The sequence below is a fragment of the Salvelinus alpinus genome, chromosome 1 (assembly GCF_045679555.1).
Source record: "Salvelinus alpinus chromosome 1, SLU_Salpinus.1, whole genome shotgun sequence".
Taxonomy (NCBI): Eukaryota; Metazoa; Chordata; class Actinopteri; order Salmoniformes; family Salmonidae; genus Salvelinus; species Salvelinus alpinus.
In genome coordinates, this window is record NC_092086.1 from 112,405,801 (window position 1) to 112,422,589 (window position 16,789).

Here is a 16,789-nt window from a genome sequence, read left to right on the forward strand (position 1 = left end):
ATCTGTGGAATGTCCCTCCTGAACTCAGAGCAACGTGTGCTATGCTCTGTACATTGAGTCGGGAGCAGGATACTTGTTATTTGGCCGTTGGCCAGTTGTACTGCAAGGACTTGTGATTGGTCAACCCCAGGCTAGGGTGGGGGGGTAAATGGAATCCTGTTCCTTTGTTCAGTGGAGAAAAGCTGAGGACAGGGGAGACTGAACATCTACCTCCCAGCATAACATCTTGATTTGTCCATCTCAGATAAACCTATTTTTCTCCCCCTGATTTGCTTTGGATTTTGTTTTATTGAATAATAACATAAATTGCTAACATTACTTACAAGCCCTTAACCAACAATGCAGTTCAAGAAATAGTTAAGAAAATCTTTACTAAATAAACTAAAGTAGAAAATAACAATAACGAGGCTATATACTGGGGGTACCGGTACCGAGTCAATGTGCAGGGTTACAGGTTAGTCGAGGTAATTTGTACATGTAGGTAAGGGAATCAATTCTCAATTGCAATATGGTCCTAGAAACATAAAGCCCTCTACTCTCATATCACATCAAAATACACACTTAAGTGTTGCTTTTGTCCAGCTCCTTGCGCGAGCCAGACGTGTATAGCCATAATGGAAATGTTTGTAACCTTATTTGACCTTTTCTGCTGCTTTTGAGACACGGTTCAATCCCAACCCCTGGGCACTACTTCTTGACTAATTAAAACTCTAAACAATCACAATACAATAACTATTGGTCACTATTATGGATTATTATTCTAATATGTATTCATTATAGAATTGTCAGTTTATTAATGTTTATTTTCACTCTAGCGTTGTAGGCCTAGATATCTCCAATCATAAAAGCATACATAAAATAAACAATTACAATTTAGTTACATATTGTGTGTGTGCGTGTTGTTTTAGTTTTCCTCGTCGGCCACCCATCTCTGCTTTTCTGCTTCACAAAAAGCTGAGGTCTGGAATTCCCTCCAGGTCATCCCTCTCTCCATTCATTGGCCTTGGTTGCCTGAAGACTCACCCTGAATTGAATACCTCTGCTCTATCAATCGCTACATAAATTAATTGTGGGGAAGAAACGTCCCCGTTTGGCTGGAGCAATGTGGATGGGTAGCCAGGGAATGGCCTTGGTACATAAAAAATATTTTTGCAGGACAATTAACATATTTGCCTGCCACTCCTGGGAACCCTGTAAATATGTGAGGGCTGTTGGGGCCCTGTTTCAGCTCTAGATGACCAAACCTGCACACACTCCCAGAGGGTTGCAGGTCTGCCGACTTCCTTTTGGTCACTCATTTTAATCAGAGAAATATCCAATACACCAAAGACGTTGCTTTATCTGTGAATGTACTGTATTTCACACAATCCTCAAAGAAAATGGAGCATACATAAAATAAACTAGTTATTAACATTTATTTACATTGAGTCTAGTGTGTGTGCAGTGGTGTAAAGTACTTAAGTAAAAATACTTTAAAGTACTACTTAAGTAGTTTATTTGGGTATCTTTACTTTACTATTTATATTTTTAACAACTGTTACTTCACTACATTCCCAAAGAAAATGATGTACTTTTTACTCCATACATTTTCCCTGACACCCAAAAGTACTCATTACATTTTGAATGCTTTGAATTACATGATCCTTTCTGCATAACGGAGAATAAATACACAACATTAAACATATTTAAGAAAAGCAATCGCATTCTGTATTATAAAAGTCTCCAATCAATAATGTTAAATGCCTGAAAGGCACCAGAATATCGAACTGCAAGGAATACTGTTTATTGTTCCACACATAAGGGGCAAAGAAAACTAGCCAGATTTCCCCAATTCTGTGGAGACCAAAGGGATCTCCAGAGTTAAATTAAGATATTAAGATTTTGTCCCGTAACATGAACAATTCTCAGGTCAATAAACTGCTACAATATGTACAGAGGATACATTCATTAGTTGGCAAAAAAAATCATACTTAAATTGGTATGTTCCTGGTTAATTATGAAGTGTTATAGTTTGATTGTACCGCTGACACCATTGCCTCTACACAAAGCATTTCTACGTGACCGTTCTGTAACGTTGAGCCCTGCTGAACATGTACCGTATTTTTGGCAACAGGGATGTTTGCTAGTAAAGCTCGCAATTGCTTGTCTTATTATTAAAATTAGAGGAAATAAATTGTACGTTTTACAGGTTATGATCAATAGAGCCTAAATTACGCTGTGCTGCATCAGCACATGCCAACTCAATCAATCAAATCAAATGTATTTATATAGCCCTTCTTACATCAGCTGATGTCACAAAGTGCTGTACAGAAACCCAGCCTAAAACCCCAAACAGCAAGCAATGCAGTTGTAGAAGCACTGTTTAAAGTGTTGCACTTTTAAAAATGTGTTTTTCAGTCCGTAATATTTAAGCTTGAAATGTGGGAGCCTCATGGTTTAATTAGGATCCATTGTCAAATAATGTTCGAATATGTTCATCTGTTCTTGACTTACAAATCATTAAAGTTTGGAAAAATTTTACCTTTGGAGGGCGCTACTGACCACCCAATGGCCACAAGCGGTATGGGATCGTAAAACGTCTGATTCATCCCAAGTATATTTTGTGCCAAGCCACAAGTCTCAGCTACAAAAAAAAACAAAAAATATATATAATTTTGGATTCCATGAAGAGACATGGCTTGTCAAAATAGAAGGTTTTCTAAGGGTGTATAGAGCTTCAAGGCAGAAACAAGTGTATGTATATAAATGTTTATAACAACTGTTTTATATTGATATTGGAGCATTGGGAACCTCGTAAATATACTATTTAAACATTCTAAACCCGTTATATGGCCACGTAACCCCTATACCCATTATTCGCATAATGGACATAACCGCACCTCTTTCTACATTTGCATATTTCTGATAAGATAATTATGTACTGAATTCTCTCTGCCGATCCAAACAGAGCAGCTGGGCCACGATTTGGCTTTCACCTTCAGACAATACATCCCTCTTTTAAGTAGCCCACAGAACCCAGGGCAGATAAACACACCTGTCTCAAAACAATGATACATGATACAGTAGCCTACAGAACCCAAGCAGCATGTCAATATGATACAGTAGTAGTCTACAGAACCCAAGCAGCATGTCAATATGATACAGTAGTAGTCTACAGAACCCAAGCAGCATGTCAATATGATACAGTAGTAGCCTACAGAACCCAAGCAGCATGTCAATATGATACAGTAGTAGTCTACAGAACCCAAGCAGCATGTCAATATGATACTGTAGTATCCTACAGAACCCAAGCAGCATGTCAATTTGATACAGTAGTAGCCTACAGAACCCAAGCAGCATGTCAATATGATACAGTAGTAGTCTACAGAACCCAAGCAGCATCTCAATATGATACAGTAGTAGCATACAGAACCCAAGCAGCATGTCAATATGATACAGTAGTAGCCTACAGAACGAATGCACATAATAAACATAATAGCATGGCAGGCTATATATACAACATATAAACTATGATATACACGTAGGACTATATCTAATTGAATCTATAGCTGCACCTAGCCAATTATACGCCTATAATAAACTCCTCTATGAAGATGCGCTTTTATCATATAGCCCTATATTGCCTAGCCTTATTTGAAGGTCCGTCGGCAATATAAGCTATATAATATGTTGTTCCCTGTAACAAACGGTAACAGGAGCCCTGCGCAACACTGTATCAGCCCCTTCAAAACGCTCTAATTGTTCATGATACCCCTCACGCAGGTCCACTGATGTCAGAATTTGCCTACATATTCGGTATAGTAGTTGCTTTTCAAAATGCAATATTCAATTTTGATTGATTTTCTTGTGATTTAATGAGAATAATCATGTTCAGACCAATCCACTGCTCACAACTAATAGATATCAATCAGCATTGTGCCAGGTGCATATCTTAGTAGGCTATAGTTTGTGAACTGTATACTGTAAAATTCTATATTTTTTTATACCATGAATATATCAATTGACATAAATTAATTTTGGTAAAAGAACTATTAAATCATATGCTGCTGTAAATATCATACTAAGGTTTGTGTCCTTCGTCAGCCAGTATGCTTCAGTAGGACACATGGAGAGAGTCCCTATGTCCTACCATTTCAAATGATGGTGTAGGGGTAACAATGCACTGCTGAATTATATGGGTTGAGCAACAGTACATTCCAATCAATATCAGATTTTCCTAGATACACTGTTAACTGATTTAAAGTCCAACATAAAAAGCGAGTGATAGGCTGCTGTTAGATTTGGCAAGTGACCTTTCAGAAAGGTGATGTTGTACTTACAGTGTCGCAAGGGGCAGTAATGGCTTATAGCGTGCTGCACCAACACTATTACATATACAAACAATTAATTCATACTATGTAATCGATTGAAACACACACAGAGCTGTTAGTGCTTAACGCATTTATTTAATAAGAACTTTATTTATATTAGCAGTCCCATTGAGGCCAAGGACTCTGTTGCAAATCACAATAACACAATAACCACAATCGCGGCAGCATAGAAAAATACTCTATGAAAATACAAAAAACCTACAACTACAACACCTACATTCCTCAGTAAAGAGGTCCTCAACCAACATTCTGAGTTGCTAATGATGTCGCCATAGTCTAGGACCGGAAGAAACGGAGGAGAGGCGGTGAGGAGTGGAAATATGGCAACAAATGCGCTGAAATGAGACATTCCTTTTCCACTAGTATGTCATCAGGCAAATTACCATTCCCTGGATGTGTTCAGAAGGTGAGGGGTCAGGGGTCAACGTCGGGAGACCAGGCTGTTCCTGAGGGAGGTGGTGGCGGTCTTCTCCCTCTCCTGCGGAAGAGAGCGAGAGAAAGAGACAGGGGTGTTGTATGATTTCAGAAAGTAATAGCAGTCGTCATCTGAGCTCTCAGCAATAGGACTTCTATCTTCATCTGAGTTCTCATCTTCATCAGAGTCATCAAAAATAACCCCTCCTCCCAGAATCAGCTTGCGGTAGGTGTTCCTGCTGTTGACTTGGTCTTGTGTCAGTTCACTCAATCTTCTCTTCAGGTGGCAGAGAAGGCCATTCCTTTCTCCCTCTGACAACTCCACTGCAATGCCTAAAAGTCATATGTAAAGCAGTAAATTATTTACAATTCCACTACACAAAATAGTGTAGAGGGTATTTGTAAAGCAAGACAAAATGTTCAGTCCAAAAATAGAATAAACCTCAACTTACTCTGATGTTGCAGCTGTAGGGACAGTGCCTCTAGAGTTCACGTTGCTCTTTGTAGGCTCCCCCCAGTGCCTCTTCACCTCCTGCACCAGGATCCTCTCTTCCTCCTGCAATCTGTTCGCCAACGTCAGTCTGTTTAAGATCGCCTTTTTTGATGGTAAGCTGGCTGTTGCCAGTGAGATGTAAACTCAGAGGTATATAACAGAACAGCAATGATTGCAGCCTACACTGAAGGTAAAAATTCACAATAGATACCTTCTGCAATCATATACTTACTGGTGCCAAGTCTCTCCTATGGACACAAAGTTGTCAGTATTGAGCAGCTCATCCACAGTGGGGGGAGCCTGAACTCTGCCTGCTGCTCGTGAAATTGAACAACGGCAGCTGTCAAGGCTTCCTCGTCCTCAACAATTTTTCTAAATCTGATGCCTCCTCTCGTTGCCGTCTGAATAAAAATGGGCGAATAGACGGACTGTAGATTCAGATATATTACATGACTATAAGTTAGAGCTACTATAGAGGCACAAACAAAGAGAGTACAAATCAATCAAGTCCTTTCTAAATTTGTTGTCATTCAGTGATAACATTATTCAGTGATAACATTATACAAGGCATGCAGAATTGTGGCTCACAAGATACTCTGCTGTTTATTGGTCACGTCATTTCTCAGTTTAATCTAATGTTTTACATTAGGTCAATTAATAACATAGGTCATGCCTACATTTGATCATAAACATGATCTGGTGTGTTTGACTCGTGCATTTTCCTTTCACAAATCAGTTTTACTGCTTGATTAATTGTCACGCCCTGGCCTTAGTTATCTTTGTTTTCTGTATTATTTTAGTTAGGTCAGGGTGTGACATGGGGGATGTTTGTGTGTTTTGTCTCGTCTTGGGTGGTTGTATTGTATAGGGGGTTTTGTAGAGTGTATGGGGTTGTGTTCAGTGTAGGTGTTTAGGAAAGTCTATGGTTGCCTGGTTTGGTTCTCAATCAGAGACAGCTGTCTATTGTTGTCTCTGATTGGGAGCCATATTTAAGGCAGCCATAGGCATTAGGTTGGTTGTGGGTAATTGTCTATGTCTATGTTGCATGTGTGCACGTAGTTTGTTTAGCTTCACTTTTGTTTGTTTGTCTTCATTAAAGAAGATGTATTCATATCACGCTGCGCCTTGGTCCTCTCTTTCACCTATAGACGATCGTGACATTAATAAGGTGTTTGAGATTGTTGTTGGGGCCTTACCTGTCAAACGATAGAGGTAGTGTTTCCTCCTACACTGAGGCAAAGACCCTCAGTCTTCTTCTGGAGATGCCCACATCTACCCTGTCTGATTAGCCTGAAGTGTGGCTGTCAAACATAGGGCAAGTTATAAACATGACTCCACTGACATCAATGCAATTATGAAGTTGAGACAGGAAAGTGAATGTTTCCCTACCTGTTGGATTCTGGCTTGAAATATACTTATTCCTGTCATCCTATTGGAACCTATTGATTAATTGACACGTATAAGAAATATATATGTTAGGGGTCAGTAAAGGGTGTGTAGGAACTTTGTGCGTGGAATGTTACTGAGTGAGACAAGGGGAAGTGAAGAAAGTTAACATTCTGTTGGAACATGTTATTGCTTAATATTCATGTGTCTTATTAAGGAAGGAAAAAAGTAGCAGTTTGGTTTCAGTTCCTGATAAGGCAGGTCAGTTGCTGTGGAACTAAGACAACGAGGGATGTGGAAATCAACTCAGGATTAGTCAATGAGGAGAGAAGACACTGCTGGGAGGGGGGGGGTCATAGGGGCCCACCCCGAAAACCATCTGACTACAGACCTATCCCATACACACACATCCAGGCCCATGAAGTTCCTAGACTTAGGCAGGCCATGACAATACCAGTGAGAGGAACATACTGTGTTTCTGCCTAACAACAGAGGAGGATTGTTTATCTTAGACATGCAAGGCGGTGACTCTGCCTAGTCGGAATACATAAATATATGCTTGTGGGTTGAATAAACTTATTTTTAGCTTTTTCTGATTGTCCGTTTGGAGTTTTTGCTCTATTTGTTCAGAACCTAACATACCTTCAGGCCACTGCTGAACCTAACATACCTTCAGGCCACTGCTGGACCTCAGCAACCCACTCCTGAACCTAACATACCTTCAGGCCACTCCTGGACCTCAGCAACCCACTCCTGAACCTAACATACCTTCAGGCCACTGCTGGACCTCAGCAACCCTTCCAGAACCTAACATACCTTCAGGCCACTCCTGGACCTCAGCAACCCACTCCTGAAGCACAGCGTCGTTGATGTCCAGCTGTGCCGCTTTTCTTCAAGGAGGCTGGTCTCCTCCTTCAGTCTTTTGACATTCTGAAAAAATACAATTCAATTAAAGGAATAACATAGGTGAAGGTTAAACATTTTCCAGTGAATCACACTAAAAGATTGACTTTAATGTATACAGTCATCTTGATGGTTTCCTACATCAAGATGACTAGTAAAAATAATCAAAAAGCTGAGCCAGGATTGCAGACAGACGATCAAACATGTAGAAATAGATAAAGAAGAATGATAAAGCAGATACAGGTTTAAAAAAAAATATATATATTATGAAAGCCCCCCTCCCCCAAAAATGCCTTCACATATCTCTTTGCCAACATGTAATACATGTTGGAAAGCTTCCTCTGATTCCAGCCCATTGCCAGTAGTGTGATAATGTCTGTCAGTACTGTTGGGAAAAACATATTCAGTCAGCTATTTGTCACACTTACTCCCGCTCCCCCTCTTCAGCGCTTGCCGTCGCAGGTCTGCTACCACCGTCCTTGGCAACCATTATTACACACACCTGCTCCCAATCATTACGGACACACCTGGACTTCAATCATCACTTTGATTCCCTTCCCTTTATTTAGCCCTCAGTAGCCTCAGTCATCAGGTAGTATTGGTTTGTGTTCGTTCACTTTCTATACGCTGCTCAAGGTTTGTTAATCTGCATTTTTCATTATTAAACTGACCTTCTGCACCTGCTTCCTGACTCCCTGCGTATACGTGACACTAATAACTTTCTGCTGTGTGTCTAACCAATCAACATAAAGACTGCAATTACAGTCATGTGTAAGATAAAAATAAAAAAAATAAAAAAAATCATTAACATAACATCATCAGTTAAGCCCAAAAAGTAAATGTCCTTCACCGTCAGCTTCTCCCTTCAGCACTAACGTGTGTCCAAGAAAATGTCCTGCTTTGGGCCAATTCACTTGGTTTCCATTTGTCAATGTTTCTGTTTTTTTTTCAGGGTAGGGTAGTTAGCCCCACGCCCAACATGGAGGACCATGGACTGCTTTGTCTGCCTCCTACCCTTTGACCTGGCCGGCTTGGTTGCAAGCCTCTCCACCGTGGCAAGGTGACAGTCCAGGAGAGGAGTAATTGGGTTTATCTTATTAACTGAAGTGTGTTGGAGCTCAAATATTAAGGACCACTTAATAGGTCAACATTATTAAGGGAATTACGTTCCAATCCTCAACCTTCTTGAGCGTTAGTTATGTTATCATAATGCACAGCCTTGGACATGTACCTTGTCATGACAGCAGCTCTGGATATACATCTAGTCACCTGCTGGACTTCCTCTCCGGTTGTATTGCCGGAACCAGGCTGATTGCGGCCTCCCCATTTGAGTTATAATGCCATAATGAATTATATATATTTTTAGAATGTATTCATTGTATTTATTTTTAAAAAGCATTACAATATCCTTTCTGCATAGCGGAGAAGAGAGGGGTGCATTTTTAGAAGCTCCTCCAACTCTGGGCACGTCTGCACAACTTTCTGCAAATATGGCCAGTATTTGCACGCAACATCACAGCAGAAATAGACCACCGTGCCAGCAGAAGACAGCTCCTTCTGCAAGTACGTTGCTTCGGCATATATCTGGTTTCTGTACATGTTGAGGGCCTTGAGGAGCACGCCATGTCGGCTAACTGTTATCTCAAAGCCCTCCTCATCTACTTTGACTGATGATTTGCCTGACGTCTCTTTGGCCGCTGTCCACTCTGACGTGCCACACACTCCCTTGCCTGGCGTCTACAACATGAAGATCACAGTGAAGTGCAGAGATTAATTTAAAAGAAACAAGTTGTAAACTAGGTGACATTTATTTAACCTTTATTTAACTAGGCAAGTCAGTTTAAGAACAAATTCTTATTTACAAGGACGGCCTACCCTGACCAAATCCTCCCCTAACCCGGATGATGCTGGACCAATTGTGCGCCGCCCAATAGGACTCCCGATCACGGCAGGTTGTGCTACAGCCAGGGATCGAACCAGGGTCTGTAGTGACACCTCTAGCACTGTGATGCAGTGCCTTAGACCGCTGCGCCACTCAGGAGCTTAACAATTAAACATTTAAAAGATATGTTCTAGAAACGGAGAGAATAATTACCTGATTGGTTTTTGTATGGACAAATATTTGACGAAAGATGACATCATCGTCTTTTGCCAGGAATCAAATCAAATTTATTTATATAGCCCTTCGTACATCAGCTAATATCTCAAAGTGCTGTACAGAAACCCAGCCTAAAACCCCAAACAGCAAGCAATGCAGGTGTAGAAGACACCGTCATAGAAGCCCTTCTCAACACTACATAGAGAGTCAAACTGCAAGATGACATCACAACAGTATACAACAAACCAAACCACCAAGGGGTCGCAGGTAGCCTAGAAGGTTAGAGAGGTGGGTTGCTAGTTCAAATCCCAGACATCTGACCGTGTTGCTCCAAACTCTCTGCGTGTGTGTCTCGGAGGGGTTTGGATAAAGCAAAAAGACAAAATCACTGTCCCACAATTTATCTTCGTGGAAAATGACCTTCTAGTTGACAATTAACGTTCTTCTAAAAAGAAGACAAACTGCAATATAACATCACGGTCATATACTTCATAACAAAGTACCTCACTAGGGCAAAGCTTCCTGCTATCCAGGACTTATATATTAGACGGTGTCAGAGGAAGGCCCAAAAAAGTCATTGACTGTTCTCTCTGCTACCGCACGGCAAGCAGTACTGGAACGTCAAGTCTAGGTCCAAAAGGCTCCTTAACAGCTTCTACCCCCCAAAGCCATAAGACTCCTGAACAGCTCATCAAATGGTTACCCAGACTATTTACATTGAAAGGTCTTGGTCCATCAGGGCCTTTACTGTCAATCTTAAGATGTATTTCGACAGATAAATATAACTGTTACTATGAGGGGCAAAGAATTATGTCGTGCAAAAACTAAATGAAACTGTTTCTTTCAAATTCTGTCATTGTAATGTACTTGGTGTAAAGCGGTTTGTATGTATGTGGGTCGTTACCTGGGTTTCTCACAAGGTTGCTGAGCTGAGGGAGGTTTCTGGAGCTCCTGCATGGTCTCGAGGTTCACACAACGCTAGGGGGAGGGAAGGAATGAGGAATGTGGAGGTTTAGTGTACCAATACCATGAAATTATAAAAAGACAACTATTCATTGACTGCATAGGATCCATCTCCTACAGACTTTGTTATAACTCACATTGACTGCATAGGATCCATCTCCTACAGACTTTGTTATAACTCACTCTGACTGCATAGGATCCATCTCCTACAGACTTTGTTATAACTCACTCTGAGGTCTGATGCAATTCTACCTGATATTCCTGCCATCAGTTTTTTACTTACCTAGGCCTCTTCTCACTTGTGATTGCACAAGTTTCTTAGTTGTTGGTGGAGGAATAGGGGGGTAAGGAGTCCAATTCTTCAACCATTTCAAGAACGATGGATAACGCCCTACTACAACAATTGATCACGGCACAGCATACAACCATAGAACTCCTGCAACAACAGCTGAGCCGGCGAGAAGAACCTAGAGTTAAGCCAAGAGCGGCTGCTCACGCCATCTTACCTCGTCTCTCCAAGGAGGATGATATTGAGGCCTTCCTCATGACCTTCGAAAGGACGGCCACCTTGGAAGAGTGGCCGCCCACAGAATGGGCGAGCGCATTAGCCCCTCTTTTGACCGGGGTGGCTCAGGAAGCCTATTTTGACTTGGATGCCCGCGAAGCTGCGGACTATGGGCGACTAAAAAACGAGATCCTATCCCGGTACCAGCTGACTGCCAGAGATAGGGCCGTAAAGTTCCATCAATGGACCTATACAGCTGACCAACCCGTCCGTGCCCAGATCTTTGCATTAATACGACTGACGAAACAGTGGCTAGAACCTGAAAAGGGAGTAGGACAGGTGATAGAGACTCTCGTAGTGGACAAGATATTGAGGGAATTACCCAGTGACTTAAAAAGGGTTGTGGGGCAAGCCAACCCGTTGTCAGCCGACGACATAGCCCAGGCGATGGAAACATATCGGTCTACAGGGGAGTTGTTAAAAAGTGACAAGGAGGAACGGAAGGATTCTTCCAATCCCGTACCACGACACACCCCGGCGCGTCCGCCACCGAAATGTCCAAACCCCCTCCGGAGGTGGGAGAAGTCATCCCCCACACAGCAGGGTCGGTGTTATAAATGTCAGTCTCCCGACCATTATGCCCCACAATGTCCTAGCAAGGACGAGCCCATGGTCACAGAGTCATCACTGCCCACCCCCACACATCTCGGTTTGAGGGGGCAGGATCAACGCTGTTGGTTAGCAGAAATAGCCCCAGCCCCAGAGATTCCAGTTCGAGTCGAAGGACAAGATGTGGTAGCCATTCTCGACTCAGGAAGTATGGTTACGTTAGTAGAGGAGCGGCTGGTGACCTCCGCAACACTGCTACCAGATAAAGTAGCTGTATCCTGTATCCATGGAGACACCCACTATTACCCCACTGTGAATCTGCCTATTCTCACTCCAAAAGGAAGGTGTACAGTCAGGGCAGGGAAAGTGCCCCAGCTGAAGGTACCATTATTGATCGGGAGAGACTGTCCCCTATATAAGGAGCTTCGGCAGATGACGTTATGCACGGGAAGAAGGGGGACAGGAAAGAAGAGAAAACCCAAGCCCGAGGTAGTAGTCCTACAAGGAGACGTAGCTGCGTCCTCGTCCTCTGCAGCAGAGGAAGAAATAGCGACCCAACGTTTACGACAGATATTCCAGGAAACCACCGATGAAGACACCTGTGAAGGGTTATACACAACACAGGAAGGAAGGAGCAACCAGGCGCTAAGGGATATATTTGAAGCTCCTTCCGAGGAGGGAACCTGGAAGGGATTCTCATCGGTCACCCCTGAGGGGGATGGGGAACAACCTCCACATCCCTCTACCGAGGTTGATCTGCCCCAGGAATTAAAGGGACAGTTCGGCACCTCGCAGCATAGAGACCCAGACCTAAGGGAGGCCATGAGGAAGGTGAAGGTGATCGACGGGAGGAACGTCGACGGATCAGGTGAGCCCCCTCTTCCTTACTATGCAATCAGGCGGGGTCTCTTATACTGGGTCGTACGACGAATGGGGGAAAACCAGGAATTACTAATGGTGCCTAGACCATACAGGGATACAGTTAGCCCATTCCCACGTCCTAGGAGGACACCTGGCACGAGACAAGACTATTGACAGAATCATGCAGAGATTCTATTGGCCCCGGGTCACCCGGGATGTGGCCAGGTATTGTAGGACATGTGATCAATGTCAACGTACAGCTCCACGGCCACACCTACGTAACCCTTTGATTCCTCTCCCCATCATAGAGACTCCCTTTGAACGCATAGCTATGGACCTCGTAGGACCCCTCCCAAAATCCGCCAGAGGACACGAGTACATCCTAGTGGTCATAGATTACGCTACCAAGTTCCCGGAGGCCATACCCCTGCGTAACATGTCGTCAAAGGGAATTGCCAAGGAATTATTCATGATGTTCTCTCGGGTGGGCCTCCCCAAGACGATCTTAACTGATCAGGGAACCCCATTCCTGTCCCGGTTGATGAAGGACTTGTGTCGGTTGTATCAGGTTCAACAGATACGTACAAGCATATTCCACCCTCAAACAGACGGGTTGTGTGAACGCTTGAACAAAACAATTAAAAGCATGTTGAGAAGAGTGGTGTCCCGAGACGGGAAAAACTGGGACATGCTTCTTGTTTGCCCTGCGAGAAGTACCCCAAGCATCCACTGGATTCTCTCCGTTTGAATTGCTCTATGGCAGACCCTGTCGAGGGATCCTCGACTTAGCCAAGGAGACCTGGGAGACCCAACCATGCCCCTTTCGATCCACAATAGAACATATTACCCTGATGAGAGACCGCCTGTCAGCAGTGTGGCCCATAGTCAAGGAGCACATGGAGAAGGCACAAAGGACCCAAGGCCGGGCCTATGATAAGTCCGAGACCCCCCGTGAGTTCACCGTGGGAGAGAAAGTGATGGTGCTCGTGGCCACGGCCGAACATCGCTTGCTGGCACAGTGGAGAGGGCCCTACGAGGTAATGAAAAGGGTCTCACCAGTCAATTACCTCATCAAGCAACCTGATAGAAGGTCCAACTCTATCACATAAACCTGTTGAAGATGTACCATGGAAGAGAGGAGGAGGTGGCTTTGATGGCCCTGGAGGGAAAAGGAAAAGAGGAGGCTCTACCACAGGTGCGCCATGGTCAAACTCTTCTGCCGGAGCAGTCAAGACAGCTAGACAAGCTGATTATGAACTTCGGTCGAATATTCTCTCCATTCCCAGGACAAACAGATGTCCTGTTCCACCATATCCACACTGAACCCGGCAAGAAGGTGCATATCCGCCCTTACAGGATTCCTGAAGCTCGCCGAGTCATCGCTAAGAACGAGGTAAGGGAGATGTTGAGGATGGGTGTGATCGAGCCATCGACGAGTGAGTGGTCCAGTCCCATAGTCCTGGTCCCCAAATCCGATGGTAGTATGAGACTCTGCAACGACTTTAGGGCCGTGAATGCCATCTCTACATTCGATGCGTATCCCATGCCCCGCGTGGATGAACTCTTGGAGCGCTTAGGAAAGGCCAAGTTCATCACCACCCTGGATTTGACGAAGGGATATTGGCAAGTGCCGGTGGCTCCGGAGGATCGCCCAAAGACTGCCTTCGCCACACCAGAGGGGCTCTTCCAGTATGTGAGGATGCCCTTTGGACTGCATGGTGCCGCTGCAACTTTCCAACGCCTCATGGATGCCATTCTACGGCCCCATCAAGAGTATGCAGCGGCGTACATAGACGATGTGGTTATCCACAGCGAGGACTGGGATAGTCACCTCCTGCGATTACGGGCGGTGCTCGTGAGTTTGGAAGCCACAGGGTTGACGTCCAATCCAAATAAATACTGCCTGGGCCTGTCCGAAGCGGAATACCTGGGGTACACCGTGGGGAATGGGAAAATACGCCCACAGGCAGAGAAGACCAGGGCAATTCGGGACTGGCCGCGACCCCGGACCAAGCGGGACGTTCGGGCCTTCTTAGGGATAACGGGATATTATCGCTGTTTTATCCCGGGATATGCAACCATTGCCAATCCCCTCACAAACCTCATCAAGAAAAACTTGCCAAACCAGGTAGAGTGGAAAGACGAGACGGAAGAGGCCTTTCAATTGCTAAAAGATGGCCTGTGTTCTGATCCCGTCCTACAGGCTCCGGACTTCTCACAAGAGTTCATTGTGCAGGTCGACGCCTCGGATACGGGGCTCGGGGCCGTACTAGCTCAGGGTAAAGGCGAAGCAGAGAAGCCGATTCTCTTCATAAGTAGGAAGCTCAACGATCGGGAACAGAGGTATGCTACCGTAGAGAAAGAGGCCTTAGCCATTAAGTGGGCCCTCGATTATCTCCGGTACTACCTACTGGGTCGGAGGTTTGCATTAGTTACTGACCATGCGCCCCTCACGTGGATGGCTGGTAAGAGAAACAATAACAACAGAATAGCCAGATGGTTTTTGTCTTTACAACCGTTCTCTTTCCATGTCATCCACAGGGCCGGATCGAGGAACGGGAATGCAGACGCGCTGTCCCGACGCGACCAAGACGGTGCGTCTGGCGCCCGACCCTCCGATTCGGTCCTGAGGGGGAAGGTATGTGGAAGGACCACCAGAGGGCAGGCTGGGCTCACAGATGGTAGCCCAACAAGGCATGGGAGACAAGGTAACCAGAGGCAATTAAGCACAGCTGACACTACTAATGAGATATTCTCCTTCCCCTATAAGAGAGAGTATGGAACCAGCAGAGGGGGGGGGGAAGAACTATCTCTGGAAGATGGCCACCGAGACAGAGGAGCTATCTATGAAGAACCATTAAGACGGTGACAATCCGGTGACTTTTGTTGTAGTTTAAAGACAATCGTATTGTGTTCCTGTTTGATCTGGAGAAGAAGATTTTCATTGATTATGTTGGAGTGTTTGTGTTGACCAAATGCCCTCAATATAGAACTGTGTTCAATCAAGAAACTTGTTTGTTCCACCTTCCCGCTTTAGAGTGACGCCCAATTACTTGGTCTGCTCACAACTGCAAATAAACATAGAAGTTCCTGTTTATATTCAATGACTAAATATTTATTGCATCCCACGTCCTTGCCTACTCCTCAATCCCATGGTAGAAGAAGGTCCAGAGTCCCTCCCCTTCTGACCCTCTTCTCCAATAGGTTTTTGAAAAGGAGGCAAGGAGAGAGAATGTAAGCAATTCAGGAAATATTCACTTAGAAAGACCACGTGTTCGGTCAATGTGTGAGTTAAAAAAAACAGATGCGTGGGGCAGACTTGGGGTTCTGTTGTTCAAAACGTCCTTCTCTAGCCTATTGACTTCAAATGGAGTGGGGGGGCTTACATCTTGGTTCCATCTGCGTTCTGCCTGGCTGGTCTATCCTTGTGGAAGTTGTAATCTAGTGGTGCCAGCAGTGTTCTGGCCTCATAGACTGGTGGTGAAAAGGAAAAAACGCTTGCTGGTGTACATCAGAATAGGGTTCTGCTAGGACTCAAGATCAGCTGTTGATCTGTAAAAAAAACACAGACAAGTCATAATGAATGAGTCATGAAATCAACTAAATAAATCCTTCTTTGGCTGTGTGCATGTCAAACATCACCCTAATGCAGGGTGTCCCTAACCATCACCCTAATGCACTGTTCCCCAACCATTATCCTAATGCACCCTAATGTGTTATTTCATAGTTTTGATGTCTTCACTATTATTCTACAATGTAGAAAATAGTACAAATAAAGAAAACCCCTTGAATGAGTAGGTGTGTCCAAACTTTTGACTGGTACTGAATGTCACACAAAACCTAGCTAGTGAGCTTGCTTGTCAGCTCTCTACAAAGCTACATAATGTTAGCAAGCTAGCTAACATTGTTCCAGTAATGTTCTGTAATAACATTAGTCACTTGGAAGTACACTGTGTGCACAATTATTAGGCAAGTGAGTATTCGGATCTTATCATTATTTATATGCACATTTTCCAACTAACTAACCAACTAAAAGTAAACACATATCCTCATTGGAGTAGGCTTTTACAGAATCCAGAGTTTTAAGTCTATACGTTAAGAACTCACTGATTTACATAGGGTTGAATGCACTATTTCTGTCAAACTGCAGGTTGGGTATGGCAAAACTCTTTTAGGTTGATTTTAAC

General features: G+C 43.9%; 1 long non-coding RNA gene across 1 annotated transcript in view; it reads right to left on the minus strand.

The window, feature by feature from the left end:
- Window positions 1–4,423: 4,423 nt before the first annotated feature.
- LOC139539141 (uncharacterized) overlaps window positions 4,424–16,789 on the minus strand; it is a 239,420-nt gene continuing 227,054 nt past the window's right edge. The window contains exons 2-3 of the long non-coding RNA XR_011667875.1: window positions 5,237–7,593; window positions 4,424–5,117 (exon numbers count right to left, since the gene is read on the minus strand). This is a non-coding gene — a long non-coding RNA (uncharacterized lncRNA). The remainder of the gene's footprint in view (window positions 5,118–5,236; window positions 7,594–16,789) is intronic.